Source organism: Lissotriton vulgaris, chromosome 1_1 (assembly GCF_964263255.1).
Source record: "Lissotriton vulgaris chromosome 1_1, aLisVul1.2, whole genome shotgun sequence".
NCBI classification, from domain to species: Eukaryota; Metazoa; Chordata; class Amphibia; order Caudata; family Salamandridae; genus Lissotriton; species Lissotriton vulgaris.
In genome coordinates, this window is record NC_141685.1 from 1871185642 (window position 1) to 1871208163 (window position 22522).

Below are 22522 nucleotides of genomic sequence, written 5' to 3' on the forward strand. Positions count from 1 at the left end.
GAATAGGGAATTTAAGTACAGAGACTGGAGGGCTCTTGCACGTCTGCACTCCCTTGGTGAGGTGTTCCATATGGAGCAGCTCTTTAATGGGGAAAAGCAAATAGAGGAAAATTACACCTCTCTTTGCACTGGAATCACAGCTCTCCTTGAGGTTCATGCCCCTCTAAAACACGTAGTTGTAAGGGTAAGGACTCTGCCCCCTGGTTTAATGACAATCTAAAAAACCTAAAACAGGGATGCAAACCAGATGAGAGAAGGTGGAGACGTGACTATAAAGAAACCTTTAAGGAGGTGTGGAAAAATAAGGTCCTAGCATATAAGAACCTGATTAAAAAATCTAAGGCAGAATACTATTCCTCTCTGATCTTTAACTCTACCAACAATTCCAGAAGCATTTTTAACATTCTAAATAGTGTCACTAACCCTGAGTGTTCCAGGAATGCTATTGTCCCGTCCCAAGATCTGTGCGATAACCTTGCTGTTTTTTCAAGGAAAAAATTGAACTCATCCTTAAGGACTTGGAAACTCCCTCGGATTTTGTCCCTCCCTCCGACTTTAGACTTGGTTCTTCTGGGGACCGGATGACTGGCCCAGCCGTGGCTACGAAAGAAATGTTACTTGAGTTCCCAACCCTTACGTACGAGGCCTTCACGAAGCTAGCCAGAGGGATTTCATCTGGGTCTCCTCTGGATCCTGTGCCTCCTAAAATTTGGAAGGAATTTGAGGACGAACTATTCCCCTCACTCCACCTAATATGTAACCAATCACTAGTGACTGGTACCGTTCCATCTCAATGGAAAAGGGCGTTAGTTTCTCCTCTGCTAAAGAAGCCTTCTCTAGACCCAGACTGCTCAAAAAACTATAGGCCCATCTCCCTGCTACCTTTTCATGCCAAGATTGTCGAGCGTTTGGTTAGCAACACTCTCTCCAACCATATGGAATGTCATCAATTACTAGATGAGGATCAATTTGGCTTCCGGCCTGCCCACAGAACTGAAACAGCTCTAATCACCGCTATGGACGAGCTTCAAAGGCGTGCAGACAGAAGACAGGCAGCGTTCCTGATCCTGCTTGATATGTCTGCCACCTTTGATACGGTGAACAATAAGATTCTGTTGAGGCAGCTGTTTGAGGCGGGAGTGAGAGGTACAGCGCTGCAGTGGTTCCAATCATTCTTGCAGGATAGACAGCAGGCAGTGTCCATGCCACCTTTTCAGTCAGCTTTTACTCTGATATCGCATGGGGTTCCTCAGGGCTCAGCAATCAGCCCAATCCTTTTCAATCTATACCTCAGACCTCTGATTTCACTCATCAAAAGCTTTAACATCAGGATTGTCAACCATGCTGACGACACGCAGATGATCCTCTCCTTGGAAGGTGAGGACTCAACATCTGTGGAGGTTTTCCACAACTGTCTGCGTGATACGTCTCGGTGGCTAAAGGACAACTCCCTCCAGTTTAACGCAGAGAAGACGGAGGTGCTCTTTAGCGCCGGATCTAAGATTTCCCGGCCGTTTCCAAACAACTTTTGGCCCCCGGAAACAGGGACCAAAGTACGGCCGGTGGAATCAGTCCGCAATCTAGGGGTCATGCTGGATCAAAGGCTCAGTATGGAGATGCATGTACAAAATACGTCTGCCTGCTGTTTTGCCATCCTTCGGTCCCTGAGGAAAGTCCTACCTCTCCTACCAACCCATGCTCGCGCCCAAGTGGTAAGGTGTACCATCCTCAGTAGGTTGGACTATTGTAACGCCCTTCTGCTTGGGTCCCCTGGGTTCCTGTTGGACAGGCTCCAAAGGGTCCAATCAGCAGCTGCTAAGCTGGCCTTGGGGCTTCCGAGAAGATCTCATGGGCCGTCCGCTCTGGGCAAACTGCACTGGTTGCCGGTGAGACAGAGGATACAATTCAAGGCCCTTTGCATAGTCTTTAGGGCTTTCCATGGAACTGGCCCAGCCGCCTTACAATCGAAATTTGCCTGGTATACTCCAACCAGACAGCGTCGGTCCTCTGAGGCCAAACTGGTAGTGATACCCAGATTCAGGAAAGTCAGAGCCGGAGGCAGATCCTTTGAGGTGGCAGCTGCCAAACTCTGGAATGCTCTCCCTATCGAGATTAGGCACATTACTGAACTCCTCCCATTCAGAAGAAGGATTAAAACCTGGTTATTCCCCAAGGTAACCGCCTGAAAGCTCACACTCCCCGTGATCACTTCCGCTTCTTCAGATTTTATCAGCGCCAGGATGCCTGCAATGGTGACAGCGCTTTACAAGTTCTTAAAATAAAATAAATAAATACATAATAAATAAATAAACAGAGGCTGCAATGGCAGGGCTGAGCCATGTCTTAAAGGGCTACTTAAGTGGGTGGTACAATAACCGCTGCAGGCCCACTCATAGTATTTAATACACAGGCACTGGATAAGTGTAGTAACACTTTATTAGAGGTTTATAAGTAAATTAAATAGACCAATTGGGTGGAAGTCCATTTTACCATGTTTAGAGGAAATAACACAAGCACCTTAGCACGTGTTAGCAGTGGTAAAGTGCACAGAGTCCTAAAGCCAACAAAAACAGGTTCAGAAAACATGAGGGGTGAAGGCAAAGCGTTAGGAGGTGACCCTCCGGTGAGGGCCTGGTCTAATAAACATGAATTCTGTCCTGCCATTCAGGGACATTTTAGTTTGAGAATCAACAAGTGAAATGCTCTGTATTTTATGAATGCTCTTTATTAGTTTTTGAGCAACACAGGGCCGATTCCGAATCAGTAAAATCCCTTTACAAATAGCCGTACGGAGCATATTTCCCATGCAAATCGTACCCTTAAACATCCCCGTACGTACGATGAAGTACGATTCGGATCCAAAGCAGATTTCCATATGAATCGTACTAAAATCCGTACGATTAAAAAATACGTGCGATTTGTATCTGGAACATGCAGTACGTGACGTCCATACGTAATTAGGCGACAGTTTCCGGCCCAGCAAGTACGTTTCGTCTCTGCGACACTCTGTATGACTCTTTTTCTACGGGAACTCAAAACGTCCGGAAAAGCAGAGTCCGACCTGAACCGCATCCCCGGTATGCAACATACATGCCACAAACCCCATCTCCCGTATCATCCCAGTCCTGCACTCCTACGACCTGGTGCACAGAAACCGACCACGGCGCATACCGTGAGAACAACAACCAGGGGCGATTTGGGAGGTGAGGGGTGGTAAACATCACGCACACCAAAGTCCAAACCCATAATCAGGATGACATACATCACCACCAATGTCCGGTTACTTGGGGGACGTTTCCAGCAATCCCTGCGTGCCACAAAAACTGAAGTGTACTTGTAGGGTGCGTTTCACGCGCTCGTGTATAGCACCATTGAAATAGTAATACGAGGCGCACACACGCCATGAATGCCGGGGTATGGTGCGTTTCACACGCTCGCGTATGGCACCATTACAATAGTGATACGAGGCGCACACACGCCATCAATGTGGGGTACGGTGTGTTTCACCCGCTCGCGTAGGGCACCATTACAATAGTGATACAAGGCGCACACAAGCCATGAATGCCGGGGTATGGCGCGTTTTACATGCTCGCGTAGGGCATGGAAAAGTGTGGCTCAATGGTTAGAGCGGCAGACCTTGATACAGAGGTCTGGCCGGGACCAGGGTTCAATTCCCGACGTGGCAGGGTCTTGGACTCAATGTCCACAGACTCGATAATTCTCACCTCAGTGCCTACTCTAATCATGGGTCCCCACTCTGCAACTCTCGGCAATAGCTTGCTTAATCTCCACAACGGCCCTAAAGCACTGGGATGCCTAGTTTCACATTGGGGGTGCCAAGTAGGGAACATCTCACAGGGAAAGCCAGGACGGGTTCCACTGCGGTATACTGCGCCAAGATGCCTGTCAGGTGATAGTGCGCTTTACAAATATACATACACACACCATTCCAATAATGATATGAGATGCACACAAGCCATGAATGTGGGGTATTGTGCATTTCACACACTTGCGTAGTGCACCATTACAATAATGATACGAGGCGCACACACACCATGAATGCCGGGGTACGGTGCGTTTCACACGCTTGCATAGGGCACCATTATAATAATGATACGAGGCACACACACGCCATGAATGCGGGGTACGGTGCGTTTCAAACACTTGCGTAGGGCACCATTAAAACAATGATACGAGACGCACACACACCATGAATGCGGAGTATGGTGCGTTTCACACGCTCACGTAGGACACCATTACAATAATTATACGAGGCACACACACGCCATGAATGCCGGGGTACGGTGCGTTTCACAGGCTCACGTAGGTCACCATCACAATAATGGTACGAGGCGCACACACCATGAATGCGGGGTACGGTGCGTTTCACACGCTTGCGTAGGGCACCATTCCAATAATGATACGAGGCGCACACACGCCATGAATGCCGGGTACTGTGCATTTCACACGCTCGCGTAGGGCACCTTTACAATAATGATACGCGGCGCACACACACGCCATAAATGCCTGGGTAGGGTGTGTTCAACATTCTCGTGTAGGGCACCATTACAATAATGATACGAGTTGCACACACGCCATGAATGCGGGGTGCAGTGCATTTCACACGCTCGCGTAGGGCACCATTACAATAATGATACGAGGTGCACACACTCCATGAATGCGGGGTACGGTGCGTTTCACACACTCGCGTAGGGCACCATTACAATAGTGATACGAGGTGCACACAAGCCATGAATGCCGGGGTATGGTGCGTTTTACATGCTCGCGTAGGGCATGGAGAAGTGTGGCTCAATGGTTAGCGCAGCAGACCTTGATGCAGAGGTCTGGCCGGGACCACGGTTCAATTCCCGAAGCGGCAGGGTCTTGGACTCAATGTCCACGGACTTGATAATTCTCACCTCAGTGCCTACTCTAATCATGGGTCCCCACTCTGCAACTCTGGGCAATAGCTTGCTTAATCTCCACAACGGCCCTAAAGCGCTGGGATGCCTGGTTTCACCTTGGGGGTGCCAAGTAGGGAACATCTCACAGGGAATGCCAGGACGGGTTCCACTGCGGTATACTGCGCCAAGATGCCTGTCAGGTGATAGTGCGCTTTACACGTATACATACACACACACACACCATTCCAATAATGATACGAGATGCACACACGCCATGAATGCAGGGTACAGTGCGTTTCACACGCTTGCGTAGGGCACCATTACACTAATGATACGAGGCACACACACGCCATGAATGCGGGGTACGGTGCGTTTCACACGCTCGCATAGGGCACCATTATAATAATGATACGAGGCACACACACGCCATGAATGCGGGGTACGGTGTGTTTCAAACGCTCGCGTAGGGCACCATTAAAATAATGATACGAGATGCACACACACCATGAATGCGGAGTATGGTGCCTTTCACACGCTCACGTAGGGCACCATTACAATAATTATACGAGGCAAACACACGCCATGAATGCCGGGGTACGGTGCGTTTCACACACTCACATAGGTCACCATCACAATAATGATACGAGGCGCACACACGCCATGAATGCGGGGTACAGTGCGTTTAACATGCTTGCGTAGGGCACCATTCCAATAATCATACGAGGTGCACACACGCCTTGAAGGCTGGGTACGGTGCATTTCACACGCTCACGTGGGCACCTTTACAATAATGATACGAGGCGCACACACACGCCATAAATGCCTGGGTACAGTGTGTTCAACATGCTCGTGTAGGGCACCATTACAATAATGATACGAGTTGCACACACGCCATGAATGCGGGGTGCGGTGCATTTCACACACTCGCGTAGGGCACCATTACAATAATGATATGAGGCGCACACACGCCATGAATGCGTGGTACGGTGCCTTTCACACGCTCGCATAGGGCACCATTACAATAATGATACGAGACGCACACACACCATGAATGCGGAGTATGGTGCGTTTCACACGCTCACGTAGGACACCATTACAATAATTATACGAGGCACACACACGCCATGAATGCCGGGGTACGGTGCGTTTCACAGGCTCACGTAGGTCACCATCACAATAATGGTACGAGGCGCACACACCATGAATGCGGGGTACGGTGCGTTTCACACGCTTGCGTAGGGCACCATTCCAATAATGATACGAGGCGCACACACGCCATGAATGCCGGGTACTGTGCATTTCACACGCTCGCGTAGGGCACCTTTACAATAATGATACGCGGCGCACACACACGCCATAAATGCCTGGGTAGGGTGTGTTCAACATTCTCGTGTAGGGCACCATTACAATAATGATACGAGTTGCACACACGCCATGAATGCGGGGTGCAGTGCATTTCACACGCTCGCGTAGGGCACCATTACAATAATGATACGAGGTGCACACACTCCATGAATGCGGGGTACGGTGCGTTTCACACACTCGCGTAGGGCACCATTACAATAGTGATACGAGGTGCACACAAGCCATGAATGCCGGGGTATGGTGCGTTTTACATGCTCGCGTAGGGCATGGAGAAGTGTGGCTCAATGGTTAGCGCAGCAGACCTTGATGCAGAGGTCTGGCCGGGACCACAGTTCAATTCCCGAAGCGGCAGGGTCTTGGACTCAATGTCCACGGACTTGATAATTCTCACCTCAGTGCCTACTCTAATTATGGGTCCCCACTCTGCAACTCTGGGCAATAGCTTGCTTAATCTCCACAACGGCCCTAAAGCGCTGGGATGCCTGGTTTCACCTTGGGGGTGCCAAGTAGGGAACATCTCACAGGGAATGCCAGGACGGGTTCCACTGCGGTATACTGCGCCAAGATGCCTGTCAGGTGATAGTGCGCTTTACACGTATACATACACACACACACACCATTCCAATAATGATACGAGATGCACACACGCCATGAATGCAGGGTACAGTGCGTTTCACACGCTTGCGTAGGGCACCATTACACTAATGATACGAGGCACACACACGCCATGAATGCGGGGTACGGTGCGTTTCACACGCTCGCATAGGGCACCATTATAATAATGATACGAGGCACACACACGCCATGAATGCGGGGTACGGTGTGTTTCAAACGCTCGCGTAGGGCACCATTAAAATAATGATACGAGATGCACACACACCATGAATGCGGAGTATGGTGCCTTTCACACGCTCACGTAGGGCACCATTACAATAATTATACGAGGCAAACACACGCCATGAATGCCGGGGTACGGTGCGTTTCACACACTCACATAGGTCACCATCACAATAATGATACGAGGCGCACACACGCCATGAATGCGGGGTACAGTGCGTTTAACATGCTTGCGTAGGGCACCATTCCAATAATCATACGAGGTGCACACACGCCTTGAAGGCTGGGTACGGTGCATTTCACACGCTCACGTGGGCACCTTTACAATAATGATACGAGGCGCACACACACGCCATAAATGCCTGGGTACAGTGTGTTCAACATGCTCGTGTAGGGCACCATTACAATAATGATACGAGTTGCACACACGCCATGAATGCGGGGTGCGGTGCATTTCACACACTCGCGTAGGGCACCATTACAATAATGATACGAGGCGCACACACGCCATGAATGCGTGGTACGGTGCCTTTCACACGCTCGCATAGGGCACCATTACAATAATGATATGAGGCGCACACACTCCATGAATGCGGTGTACGGTGCGTTTCACACACTCGCGTTGGGCACCATTACAATAATGATACGAGGCACACACACGCCATGAATGCCGGGGTATGGTGCGATTCACACGCTCGCGTGGGGCAACATTACAATAATAATGATACGAGGTGCAAACACGGCATGAATGCAGGGTACGGTGCGTTTCACAAGCTCGCGTAGGGCACCATTATAATAATGATACGAGGCGCACACACGCCATGAATGCGGGGTACGGTGTGTTTCACACGCTCGCGTAAGGCAGCATTCCAATAATGATACGAGGCACACACACTATGAATGCGGGGTACGGTTCGTTTCACACGCTCGCGCAAGGCACATTCCAATAATGATACGAGGCGCACACATGCCATGAATGCGGGGTACGGTGCGTTTCACACGCTCGGGTAGGGCACCATCACAATAATGATACGAGGCGCACACATGCCATGAATGCGGGGTAAGAGTTGCACAAGGATGTCTATCAAGTACTTGTCATTGAAAACTTTCATATGCACGCCCTAGGTGTTGCAGCCAGTGATATAGCACAGGTCATCTAATCTTGTGTGATGACCTTTGGAAACATGTCATGTGTGATGGGGCACTATGTGGCACACATCACCTTGACACTTGTCACATGTGTATCAGTAGTCGGTGTTTGTCATGCACAGCAACACTGGGATCGCACAGTCATCACTACTGGCACCTGTCTTCTGATGCCAGGGACAGGGGCACTTTGTTAACTGACATGTCACGCTCAGCATGACCCTATGTGACTATGTCAGGTGTGCGTCATGTGTTCTATTGAGCTTGTTGTTTGTGTTTCGTAAACTGCATCTGCCGTTGGTGCATCTAACATGGGTCTGTGTTGAGATGGGAATGGTTTCACATCTAAGCACACCATGCCACATGTGGATTCCCACGGCTGTTGGGTCTGTGTGCATCAGACATCATATTTCCCCAGGCATACATGTCTGCGTCGTGTTGTTTTGTTGTCACGTGTACCCCATAATCGCAATGTGTTTGATATGTACATTTGACATTCCATGTGACATCCTTCCACTGCAAGTATAGTGACGTGTGTCACTCCGGTGATATCTCTGGCTGTTCACTCAGACCGGCCCACCAGCTCATTTCAGGGCATGTTATGTTCATTTGTCAATCAACAGGTGTATCTGGCTTTTCGTAGGAGTGCCAGCAAGCCTACTCGCCTACTCCGATAGAGCTACCCTCAAACCCTCCCCCTCCCAGGCTCTAGGCGACTCCCTTAATACTTAAAACTTATTTCTTGGATAAAATTGCAAAAATTAAAGCCAATATCCCCCCCTCCCCTTCTTTTCTTGACCCACGGTGTCCATCAGTCGAGGCAAGCCTTGACTCGTTCCCCCTTCTGACTGAAGAGACTTTCCTCTCCCTCCTCCCTTTGGTTAAATCAGGCTCCCCTTTAGACCCCTGCCCTGCTCACATCCTCAGGCACATCTACTCGATCTGTGTGCAACCCCCTCTTACCTTTCTTAATAGCTCTCTGTCTCAGGGCATTGTTACTCCATCCCTAAAATCAGCCATCATTGTTCCCATCCTCAAAAAACCTGGTGCTGACCCATCCACTCTTGTCAACTATCGCGCCATCTCTCTTCTGCCCTTTCTGGGGAAGGTATTGGAGCGACACGTGACCAGAGCGCTCACTGCCTTCGTGGAGGAAAACGGGGTGTTAGCCCCCCGCCAGGCCGGTTTCCGCCCCGCACACTCCACGGAGTCTGTGGTGTTATCGGTCCTCGACAACCTCAGGGAGGCCATGGACACCAACCTCCCCCAGGCCCTAGTCCTCCTCGACCTCTCCGCCGCCTTTGACACGGTTGATCACTCCATCTTACTCTCCCATGTCAGGGCGGCCGGGGTTGGTGGCTCTGCCCTGGTCTGGCTGTCCTCCTTCCTCAGGAACCACACCCAAGCTGTGCGCCTGGGTGACTTTTCGGCGAAGCCACGGAAGGTAGAATGCGGGGTTCCTCAAGGCTCCTCCCTTTCCCCACTTTTATTTAATCTATACATTGCCCCCCTCATTTTTGCCCTTCAGCAAATGGAGGTCTCCGTCTTTAACTATGCGGACGACCTCCAGCTTATCTTTTCTTTGTCACTTTCCCCTGAGTCCATGGCCAAGTTTCAATCTATTATGATCTTCATCCGGGACTGGATGAACCACAACCACCTGAAATTAAATCCAGACAAAACCGAGCGTTTTTTTCACAGGCGGTTGCTCCAGTCCCTGGACCCCCCTTTTTTGGCCCCCCCTCCCTAGGCCTCCCTCCCTCTCCATCTCCCTCCGTGAAAACTCTTGGGATCAAGCTGAACGATCAACTCACCCTGCACTCCCAGGTCAGTTCAGCGGTGTCCTCTTCTTTTCTTTCACTTCGTACCATTCGTAGGGTCTCCCGCTTCTTTTCTTTCTCTGCCCTAAAGCTCATTGTCCTGGCAATGGTCATCTCTCGCTTAGACTACGGCAACGCCCTATACTGTGGCATGCCCGCATACAGTATGCGGCGTTTACAGCTGGTCCAAAATCAGGCAGCCCGCCTAGTCTACAACCTGGCCAAATCCCATCATGTCACCCTGCTCCTCAAGTCTTTACACTGGCTCCCCATCCAAGAACGAGCCCAGTTCAAGATGGGTTGTATCACTTTTCAGGCTCGGGTCGGATCCGCCCCTGCCTTTATCTCCTCGGAAATTAAAGCCTATGCCCCAGCCGGGGAACTGCGCTCATCTTCCCAACATCTGCTGACAGTTCCCCGATTTAGGCGCAAAAAGTGGGGGGCTTGAAATTCTCCACACTCGCCCCTATCTTCTGGAACTCTCTACCGGCCCACCTCAGATCTTTCCCCCAATACTCTCACTTCCAAAAGGCGTTGAAAACCTTTCTCTTTCTACAAGCCTTCCCACTATAAACCACTCTATTTCTCTTGACCTTCCTGTTCTCTGAGGTTCAGTACTCTATAGCGCCAAGAAACCGGCAGGTGAACGTGCGCTTTATAAATGTTTTAAACTCAAACTCAAGCTGGCATATGTGTCCTGATGTATTGCACACGCCAGACTCCATAGTGACCTGATGTCTAGTAGCAGTTTTGCATGTGCTATGTTCATTGCCATTGATGTTGGCTGACTGTCAATCTTCATTATTCCCCAAAATTTCCTGCAGGGCACCGCCTGTACCAAGGCCATTCCCGGACTTGGCTACCATGATGGAAGGTGCCTGCATCCGACTTTACAGATTCACTCAACAGTTGATTGCGGACTTGACAAACAAGCTGGCACCACATCTCCAACCACAACACAGGTATCCTACTGCACTTACCCCCAAGATTAAGGTGATGGCATCCCTAAATTTTTTAGCTACAGGTACGTTTCAATTAACCATAGCTGATGTTGGAGGGATGTGACAGACGATGTTCAGCCGTATCCTGCATGATGTTTTGGCAGCCATGTTGGAGCACCTTAATGAATTCATCAAATTTCCTACTCCTACTCCTGAAGAGTTGACGGATTGGTGTCAGTACAACGCGTTATTTTACGTCGCATTCCGTTACAACGCAGATTTTACAACGCAGGATTCATTACATCGGATGCCATTACAACGCATGGCATTACATAGCAGATGGTATTACAACGCATGGCATTACATCGTAAGTATAGGTAAGTATACCTTTTTTTAAAAATGTTATTAAGTTAATTTAATTAATTTTATTTAAACAATTTAATTAAAATACATTTTAAAATAGTCATTAATTTAATTTAATAAAATAAAATCTATTTAATAAATGTAATTTTAATAAAATTTTTAATTAATTTAAATAAATTAAAGAAATTAGTTTAATGTACATATTTTTAAAATTGTAATTAAATTAAATTAATATTAATACTTTATTTAATTTAAATAATTTAATTTAAAAATGTAATTAATGTAAAAAAATTATTTAATTTATTAAATATATTTTAATTAATTTAATTTATTAAATATATTTTAATTAATTTAAAAATGGTCAATATAATTTAATTATCCCTAAACACAAACCTACCCCTGAACCCTAAAACACCCCTGTACCCCAAAACCCAAACCCTGCCCTAAAACCTAAAAACACCCCTATACCCCAAAACCCAAACCCTGCCCTAAAACTTAAAAACACCCCTGTACCCCAAAACCCAAACCCTGCCCTAAAACCTAAAAACACCCCTGTACCCCAAAACCCAAACCCTGCCCTAAAACCTAAAAACACCCCTGTACCCCAAAACCCAAACCCTGCCCTAAAACCTAAAAACACCCCTGTACCCCAAAAACCCAAACCCTGCCCTAAAACCTAAAAACACCCCTGTACCCCAAAACCCAAACCCTGCCCTAAAACCTAAAAACACCCCTGTACCCCAAACCCCAAACCCTGCCCTAACACCTAAAAACACCCCTGTACCCCAAACCCCAAACCCTGCCCTAATACCTAAAAACACCCCTGTACCCCAAAACCCAAACCCTGCCCTAAAACCTAAAAACACCCCTGTACCCCAAAAAACCAAACTCTGCCCTAAAACCTAAAAACACCCCTGTACCCCAAAAACCCAAACTCTGCCCTAAAACCTAAAAACACCCCTGTACCCCAAAACCCAAACCCTGCCCTAAAACCTAAAAACACCCCTGTACCCCAAAACCCAAACCCTGCCCTAAAACCTAAAAACACCCCTGTACCCCAAAACCCAAACCCTGCCCTAAAACCTAAAAATACCCAAACACCCCAAAACATATACCTCAGTACCCCAAAACATATACTCCTATTCTCATACTTATTTAAAAAATTACTTAAATTAATATATTTAATTTATAATATTTAAAAACATAAATAAATATTTTTTTTCTAATTAATAAAAATTAAATCAATTATATAATATTAAATAAAATAAAAAAAAAATTATATACTTACCAATACTTACGATGTAATGGTATGCGTTGTAATAGCATCTGCTATGTAATGCCATGCGTTGTAATGGCATCCGATGTAATGGATCCAGCGTTGTAAAATCTGCGTTGTAACGGAATGCAACGTAAAAGTTGCGTTGTAAGTGATACACACCAAGTTGACAGATGTCAAGGGTGATTTCTATGCGCTGGGAGAGATGCCACATGTCATTGGATCCATTGATGGGACACATGAGGCTTTGGTGCCACCATAGGCACAGGAGCAGGCTTACCGCAACAGTCTTGCTAACATGCTGATTTCCCACGTTTGTGCACTTTTTCCAGGTTCGGCACACAATGCATTCATCATGAGGCGTAGCAGGGTGCCACAAATGATGCTGCGGCTGCGCAACGAGTGGGCATGTCTTGTTGGTGGGTAAACTCTGTTTGTCCTGTGTATTTCAGTATATTTTGCTCTTACGGCATCTTCTGACCCACTTATTTACATGATGTTTCCATGTAGGTGACTCTGATATCCCAACATGCCATGGCTAATGACACCTCTCCGCAACCCAAGAACAGCTGCAGATCACCGGTACAATAATGCACACGGGCAGACCAGGCGATTGATTGAGAGGAAGTTTTGGCCTCCTGAAGAGCCGATTCCGGTGCCTTGATAAGACTGGCGTATACCTCCCATATGCACGGGACAAGGTCTGTAAGATCTTCATCGTGTGCTGCATGTTGCACAACATGGCAGTTGAGAAGACAGTGCCACTCACCCTGGATCCTGAGGAGCAGGAACATCCACCCGTTGAGGATCAAGGGCTTGGTCACGATGCAAGTGATGAGGAGGAGGAGGATGATATCTGGAGTCAGCTCATACGCAACTTCTTCTCATAATTGTGATTCACTGGGTATGAGTGAGCAAGCTTGTAGCATTGAGTGGCATGTGTTGCAATGTGTGTGTCCAGCTGACTGAATGCAAAGTGACTTTGATGTGTGTTCTGATGTGTCACTCAAGTGCTGATGTCATGCCACACAGTAATGCGCAATGACTTTCTTTGAAATTTGCATGTGTCCTACATTGTTCATGTTTTGTAACTGCACATGTCTGCTGTAAAACATTTTTCCGGTGACCTCTTATGTAACTGTCATTCCCAGGTTGCTGTGCCTGTTTTCTGCTCGTGCCATCTTTGTCCTCCTGCTATTCCTTATGATGATTGCAACGTGGGCAGAATCAGCGTTCCATGCAAGGATATGTGTAAATGTCAGTTTGGGTAAGGAATCCAAATAGGCTTTTTGGTGTTGGTACGGTTTGGGAGTGTGTGGGAGCTGTTTCTGTGCATGTTGTAGTACCATGCATACATGTTTCCTCTCCATGGATAAAATAACAGTATCATCACTCCCATGACATGACAGTCACCCTTCTTAACAGTCATCTGTAGTGGAGTGTGGAGTCTGGTGAAGGTATCAATGTGTGTAAACCTTGCCCCTGACACATTGCGGATGCCACAGGTTGACATTGTGTGGGACATCACAACAACAGGCTCTATGGGGAATTGCAGCCTCTTCGTGTGCAGCAGGATGTGGTTGGCTCATCCCCTTAATCTAGTTTGCCAGTTCATTTGGATTTACAACATCCATGTTGTGAAGTTGGGGGTCAGCGTATGTTTCACATGTTCTGTCAACTGTCCTGTGAGTCTGTTCGTATGGATGCATTTCCCTTTGTGCCACTATGTCATGTCACTGTCACGTCGCTTCCTCAGGGCCGGTGGAGAACACTGCGGTGCAAGCCTTCTCGGTAAGTAGATGAGAAATTACATTTCCCATGAAGCCAAGAACGTGACGCTGATAACGTCATGACGTTGCGCGGAAGTGAATGTAAATGCTTCCGTGGCACCAGTCGGGTACCGTTAATTCCAGGATTCTCTTGTGGCGTTCTGCATATCCTGGTCACGGTAGAGGTGCTTTTGCACCATCGCTCCTCGTTACTCTCTGTTGAATTCCGGCCCACCAGCTTGTTCTGTTGGGCATTTCGAAGCACAGTTGGACGTGCCGATGACTGGGTCTTGCGGGGCTTCCTTGTGTTTACCTAATTCCCTCCCTTGTTTCTTAAGGCTCTTGCGGGAGCTGGGTAATTTCCCTTCTTGACCCTCACTGATTCCCTGGGGGAACTACGGATTGTCCACTTTGTGTGAGACGCGCATAGGCGCATTTGAATTGCTCTTTATTGGACTTTATTTATACACTGTTAATTTCTTGATTACCGCAAGGCTTTAATTGCGTTGAAGCAGCCTGTAGAGCAAGGGTCTCCAAACCGGTCCTTGAGGGCCGGATCCATGCCAGATTTTTGGGATATCCCAATTGAGATACATGTAGTTATTTTAAAAATCTGGCATGGAACCGGCCCTCCAGGACCGGTTTGGAGACCCCTGCTGTAGAGCGTTATACCCGCTTCATATCGCTGCGATACTCTGCTACCTTTTATGTTTCTTCTGTGATCCCTGTGCTAGTTGCACATTCCTTGGAACAGGAACATAACATTGGCCATTTCTTTGGCAACTCGTACTACATTATCTTTGGTGTGTTTTGGTGTTTAATAACCTTTCCATGTGCTATGAATTCATGTGGATTGTTCATCTCTGTTTTCACAGCAGGGGCTTGTAGAGCTCGTCCTGAAGAAAGCTCCAATTCCCCTGTTACGTGGCTCTTATAACTTTTTTGGGTATGTTGCTAACTGCTGGATCCATGGAAACTTATAGAACAGCCTTCTTTCTAAGGGTGTAGTCATGTCCTTGTTCTATCCTTAGATCCAGTAGCACTTTTATTACTGTGATCCAAACTAGGATACAGTGGTTGTTGTTCTCCTTTACAGGTATTACTGTTACAGTATGAGTCATGAGGTATTCTGTGATTCAGTGACAAGAAGTGTTGAATACTTATGCTTGTTTACCTTTGTTCCAGATCTCCCTCCCTGCTGTTCCCTTCCTTTCCTTCCCTCGCCTGATCACCCTTTTGAGTCAGTTATTTCTACTCAGACCAAGGGGCTATCGGGAGATGGACCTCTTTGAGCATCGCATATTTCCAAGGATTCAAGGCCCTGACAGTCACAGGCAGTCATGTGCACATTGGATCACCTGCAGTACAGGTAGACTCATTACATTACTGTTATTTTCCGCAGAGCAATGGTACTGGCCATGGATATTGGCTCATGCAGCAAGGCCTCAACACATACTTGATCCGTTTGTGTAGTAAATGTGTTCACCACAATACAATGTGCCTCATCTCTGTCACCACAGATCTCTTGCCACTTTGCATGCATCATCTATGGCATAATTGTCAAAGATTGTGCATATGAGTGTATGAGTACTTTGGCAACATGCATGTAGTTCTTCATGGCTAATGATCCCTATTGTGCATGACGTACTTGGTTGTGCATGACGTACTTGGTTGTGTATGTATTTGTGCAGGTTGCTACCCGCAACGGGTAGGCAACGCCTGCTGACGCTGTGTGTCCTGGGTGCAGCTTGACCTTTTGGAGCCTGATCCTGTGCCCGTCATTTTTGGTGATTGCTCATCCATTTTCCTCGAGTGACCCATGAGTAACCTGCTACTCCTTCCTTTCCATACACCTGTTACACTGTGCCTTTATGACCTCCTTGTCTTTGTGTGCTAGTTCTTGCCTAGTTCCTCACCCCTTCCGCCGTCAGGTGTTCACACATTATTGCTGCTGCCTTCCCTGCGGCACTGCCCCATCGAGTGCCCAGATTCTGCAACCCACATGCCTCCCAGATGCTCCTCCCTCCCTCCACCCATTCTTAATGCAGGCAGCAGCTTGTCTATGCCACTGTTGCGCCAACGCCATGGCAAAGGCAGGACCGTCAGTGCCCGTCAACTTCTGCAACGTGCACAGTGCAAGACCCTCTGGCCCTTGCATGACCCACGTAACACAACAGACTCATGCTCCAGCCACCCTTCAAGCAATGAACACCGGACAATCAACCACCTGCTATCAGGCAACCCCTAAGCGCACACACAACAGCTTTGCATGCTGGGTGTGCAACTCCAACTGCCTACAATGCGCTGCCCTGCCTACTAGACCATGTCAGAACAACCAGGTCATGGGCCTCCTACTCCACTCCCGCTCCGTCCACCAGCATGCCATTGGACTCTGTTACCTCCTCAACATAACAACCCCACACATCACCTTCATTACAGTAAATTGGTTAAACACATCCTCAGCACAGAACTTCAACATTGCCATCACAGACGGATACAAGATCACCTACAGGGACTGCACCAACAATCCAGGTGGATGAATTGCAATTCATTTACAAGTACATCCTCAGAGTCACAAACAACACCAAGGACACACTCAGCATTGTCAAGCACCTGCACTTCAGGTTTCTCACCAAACCCCTGACCACCCTTAGACTAACACTCATCTACAGATCTCGAGGCCTACATCCACAATTCCACTAAGCCATCAACAACTACATCAGCACACACGCCCTCACCTCCACAGACTACATGTGGCTGGGGTTGGCAACTTCTGGCTGGAGGCCAACCACACCACCATCCTTCATTGGTGCATCAACATTTGCATCCACTTCTCCGACAAACAACACACTGCCCCACACCCCGCTACAGATCCCCCGAAGATGCTTGATCTAAGTCACGACAGATGAGCTGTGTGGTACCCTCGCACAGGACACTCTAACCAACACCACTGCCACACACCGCAAACTCAGACACTGGATCAGCGACTGATCCAACAATCTTGCAACATTGACGGACTTTCCTGTGAAGCACAACAACAGTTAAGCCATCTGGGACAAGGCAGATCTACTGGACTCATACAGATCTAGCCGGACTCTTGTGCAAATCTTGCGACATAAACAACCATCAGTTACCTTTCAGCCCTGGAAACTACCACACACAGACATCACCATATCATCAGCATGGACAAGAGGCCATCCTTCAGATAGACCCTAGGCACCAACACACACGACATCAAGGAGCTAATCGGCATCGTGAGTGAACTATCTAACCCCAGCTCTCCATCCAAAAGACATCCCACCCTTTCAAGGCCAAGTGAATCTCTTGCAACATTATACCACTGCAAGCTCGTGGACATACACGACAGCCTCGGCACACAGAGGCAGACCATGCTATTATCCACAGGACATATCCCCCTCAGGTTCTGGACTCCCTTCAGCAGCAAAGACACCACCCGGCTCATGTACACCATCCATTCCGGCTCTCCATCAGGACTCTTCCCACACAACAGCTCAATCACATCATACCCCATCATTGAAGCCCACCTCCAGCACGCCATGAATGTCTCCTTTGAGTATTCCATGTTCCATGTTAGATGGAGGCATGTAGAGACCCAGGCCCTTCTTAAACAACGGAAGGCAGTACCGCAGTATCTCCTGTAACATCACCCTGCATCCCTACCTGGCAAATGTCTTCAAGAAGAGAGTCAAGAAACAACTGACCAACTTCATCCAAGCAAACACCTCAAGGCAGCCCGTCCCAGTCCATCTTCCACAGTAATCACACCACTGCAACCGCCCTCATTGCTACCACCACCCACATCTTGGACCCTGCTCAACAATGGTGAGACCACCACCCTCACCCCCCTCGACCTCTCAACGGCATTCTACACCATGTGCTACCACACTGTCAGATCACACATCTCCAACACTGGGATCCAGAGGAGGGCCCAGGATTAAATCACCAAGTACTTCAAAAGCAAGGGCCAGGGAGTCCGCCTCCCCCCTTCAGCACGTACTACACTGGGGTCATCTGGCCCATGCTCCAGGGCTCATCTCTCAGCGTGACAATCTTCAATGTCTTTATGAGCCCCCTCTCCACCCTCACATGCACACACAACCTCATCATCATCTCCTATGCCATTGATACCCAGCTGCTCCTCACCCTCACCAAAGACCCAGCCACTGCCAGATCCAACCTTGAAGAATGCATGAGGTCCATTGACGAATGGATGAACATCAGCCACCTGGAGCTGGACTTGGAAAAGACTGAGGTCATCATCTGAGGATTGTCCCCTTACGACTGGGACAACTTCTTGTGTCCCACCTGCCTGGGCACCGCACCAGCACCCAGTGACCACGCATGCAAGCTGGTGTTCATCGAAGACTTCTCCATCAAAATAACCATGCAACTCAACACCATCTGTAACTCCTGCTGAAACACCCTCCGCATGCTGCAAATGATCCTCAGATAGATCCACTCCTGGGCAAGACAAACAGTCACCCAGGTCCACGACACCAGCCGGGTCAACTACAGCAACGCCCTCTATGCAGGAACAACAGCCAAACTCCAGGAGGACTTGTACACATCCAGGGTACATCCGCACACCTCATCCTGATCATCATCCACCACAGCCACATCACCGTCCACCTGAGATACCTACAATGGCTCACTGTCAACTGCAGGATCACCTTTAAACTCCTCACCCAGACTCAGGAGGCAGTCCACAACCCCAGACACAAAAACGACCTTGTACGTCTCTCATCCAACACCCCGTTGCCCCAACTCCATCAAGCCAACCTTGCCCTGGCCACCATTCATCACATCCACAGAACAACTGCATGCGGGAGATAGTTCTCCCACCTCGCCAAACGAACCTGGAACTCTCTCCCCGGGCACCTCCACATGACCCATGACCTCTACGCCTTCATGGTACTCTTTCAAACCTGTCTGCCCGAGCAGTATTGCACTCACCCCACTCTTCAGCAGCTTGAGACCATCACGGGTAAGTATTCGACTCCAAGTATGAATTTAAAGATACTTTGTGACCTATGTGTGTCCTCCAATGGATTCAGATCCCAGTGTATGGATGGCTTGAGTTTGTTCCACACTCAGGCATACTTTGACATATTCCCACACGTATGTTGTTGACTCATGCTAAATGACTGCAGCATCAATTTACCTTGTGATTATTTTCTTTATTTCTCTGTCAGGTGCGTGATTCGTGAGTAGGTGATAGGTGCTGTCGAATAATCCAGAGAATCCAAAGATCACAGAGGGAGATGTGATGCTTTGCAGTTGGGGTCACCAGAGTCCAGACCACAGTGATTGGCATCATTGTTCAGACTGCAACCAGCAAGTCCATGCGGCAGAGTATGACAGTCAATGAGGTGATGCTGTTGCACACAAAGTCCAGGTGCCAGACCAGGTGACCTGGGAGATGTGCACGGCCCACTGCTTCTCATGGTTTTTTCCGTGGACGACCCACCTTCCTTGGCGGACCCTCATATGCAGGCCTTGACGATGCATGGGATGCTCCATCAGACGATTCCTCCTCCTCCTTCCTCCCTGTGCCTGGTGGCGGTCTTCGCCTAGAAGTGTGTTGCCTGGTGACACAGGTATGGTTCTCCATGTTGTCTGTGATCCGACAGAGTGAATTTCTCATGTCCCTTTGCACCGCCAGGAGCTCTGCCAGTCTTGCCTCCATCCGTCCTTGGTGTTGTTGACTGGCGTGTTGCTGGGCCTGCAGGTTTTGGTTGTTTGTGAGGGTCACCACTACCTGGCTGGTCTCCCTGGTGTCCCGCAGGTATGCCTCCAGGATGTTGCGTAGTCCTGACATACTGGGCCCTGCAGCTGGCTGGTCAAGTTCTTGCCTCCACCTGCCGCCACTCCCACCACCCCTGCCCACACGAGCCTGGCCTGCCTTTGTGGGCACATTGGGACGGCGGGACCCCTGCGGGATGGCAGTGGTAGTGTTGTCTGCCTCCTCATGGTTGCCCAGCGCACCTTGTCCCTCATCGTCAGACTGGCTCAGTTGTTCACTGCGGGCAGGGCTCCTAGATGTCGGCTGGGATGTGGAAGGAATGGTGGTGGTGGTTTGCACAGATGTTCCGGATCCAGGTGCTGCAGGGGTTTGGACAGCAGAGGGGCCAGGGTGGTCGGGGTCATCCGTGGAGTGGTGAGAGGCGTCGCTGACGGTGGGATCAGGGTCCTGCGGAGCCTGGGACTGTGAATCATCTCCCCCATTGTTGAGGGTAAATTCTGCACATTGCCCTGTCGGTGTGAGAGACAGACAATGTTAATGCCATTTCATGCAACATCCATGTTTCATACACATTGTAGTTGGCACTGTTTCACCAGGTAGTTGTCTGTGCTTTGCATTGTCCTCAATGTTCACTTGTGGATGGGTATGTTGTGAGGTCAGATTGATAAGTGCTCCTGAGTTATTGACATGTGGGGGCATATTTGCAATAGCAGCTCCACCAGCATGGATGCGCCGCATTTACAATGCGGCGCACCATGGGGAACAAACGGCACAGATGCGTCACAATCTGTGCCGTAAAAGTGGGGCATTGCTGGAGTTGCGTCGCAAGCGCAACGCAGGGCCAAGAATTGATCTGGGGGGCCCTATCTGCACAATGCTGCGTCAATCCTTACGCCTGCTTAAAGCAGGCGCAGGGTTTTGACGCAGCATGGCCTTAAAAGTGACTGAGTGAAATCTTGGAAAAGTCACTCAGCCACTTTTAGGAGGCTTTCCTGTGCCGGAACGCCCCCCCCGTGCGGGAACACCTACTCCTAGCGCTGGGCTTTACAACGTAACGCATCTCCCAGATGCATCACCTTGTAAATACCCTGCACCATGGCGCCACATTTGTGCCGCCGCTGCGTCACAAAAGTAATGCAACGGCGATGTAAAAGAGGTGCGAGGGGCTTGTAAATCTGTGCTGTGTATTTTTGGCTTGGATGCTTCAGCAGATCTGTACTGGTCTCATTGTGTTACATGGCCATTGTGACAGTGGGGCACTCCATTGCCTGTCCCAGGAGGGTATATTTGTGTAAGGGGGGTGTGTAACAGGCCGTGCTGGTAGTTGGAGTCTGAGTTGACACTGGGCCTCCCTCGTGATGTAGCTGTTCCCCCATGGAGCATGCTACCATGACAGTGGGTGTAAGTTCCTGTCCAAGATATCAGACTTTGTTGTCCTGGTGTTTGTATTTGCACTAGTCGTAGGAGGGCCTTGTGCTGCCTACACCAGGGCCCAGTGTCAGCTATCTTGTCAATACTTTCCCACTCCCTGTGCATTGAGCGTGGTGCATGGGTTTGTACCTGGGCCATATGGGATGAGGGCAATTGGGTCTGATTTGGATCACACAATGCATTTTGTGACACCCAACCTCCCAGCATACCGGACATCCATTCTTGGGTCTGTGCTTCCTGTAGCATGGGACATAGCATCCTCTTGCTTTGTCAATGGGGCATACACATGTTAGTGTCATTAGCGTTGTTTTGGCTGTAGTTCTGGGCGGTGGGCTCTTGGGTTTTGGTGCGGGCATTTTTTGTACTTGGGGTGTGGATGCCATTACCCCCATGTTACATGAGTTGTTTGTGTACTCACCAGGCTCTATATTACTCCTACAATTCCATGTACTCCCACCGGTGGAAGCAGGGCCATCACCATCTCCTCCCAGGGCTGGTAGTGTACTGGTCTGCGAGGCCCGCCACCTCCAGTGTGCTGGCTCTGTGCGTAGTCTTCATCAATTTTGCGCTTGATCATCCTCCGCAGATTGTACCACCTGGCCTGGCACTCCTTCCTTGTGCGTCTGATGGGTGCAACAGCATTCACCCTATTGACTATACTCTCCCACAGGTGGGTTTTCTCAGCTATGCCTGTCCGTCTGACCAATGTACCAAACAACTGTGGCTCGACTAGATGAGCATAGCCACAAAAATATTATAGAAATTCTCCCTAGTGCTAACTGCACCTCATAAACATTAGTCAGCTACTCATGCGTAAGACTTTTCGCTGGGGTGGGCATGTCACTTCTCTTTGCTGCCCCTCTCTATTGAAGTCACTGCGGCAACAAATGTTGGACGGATTGTTGA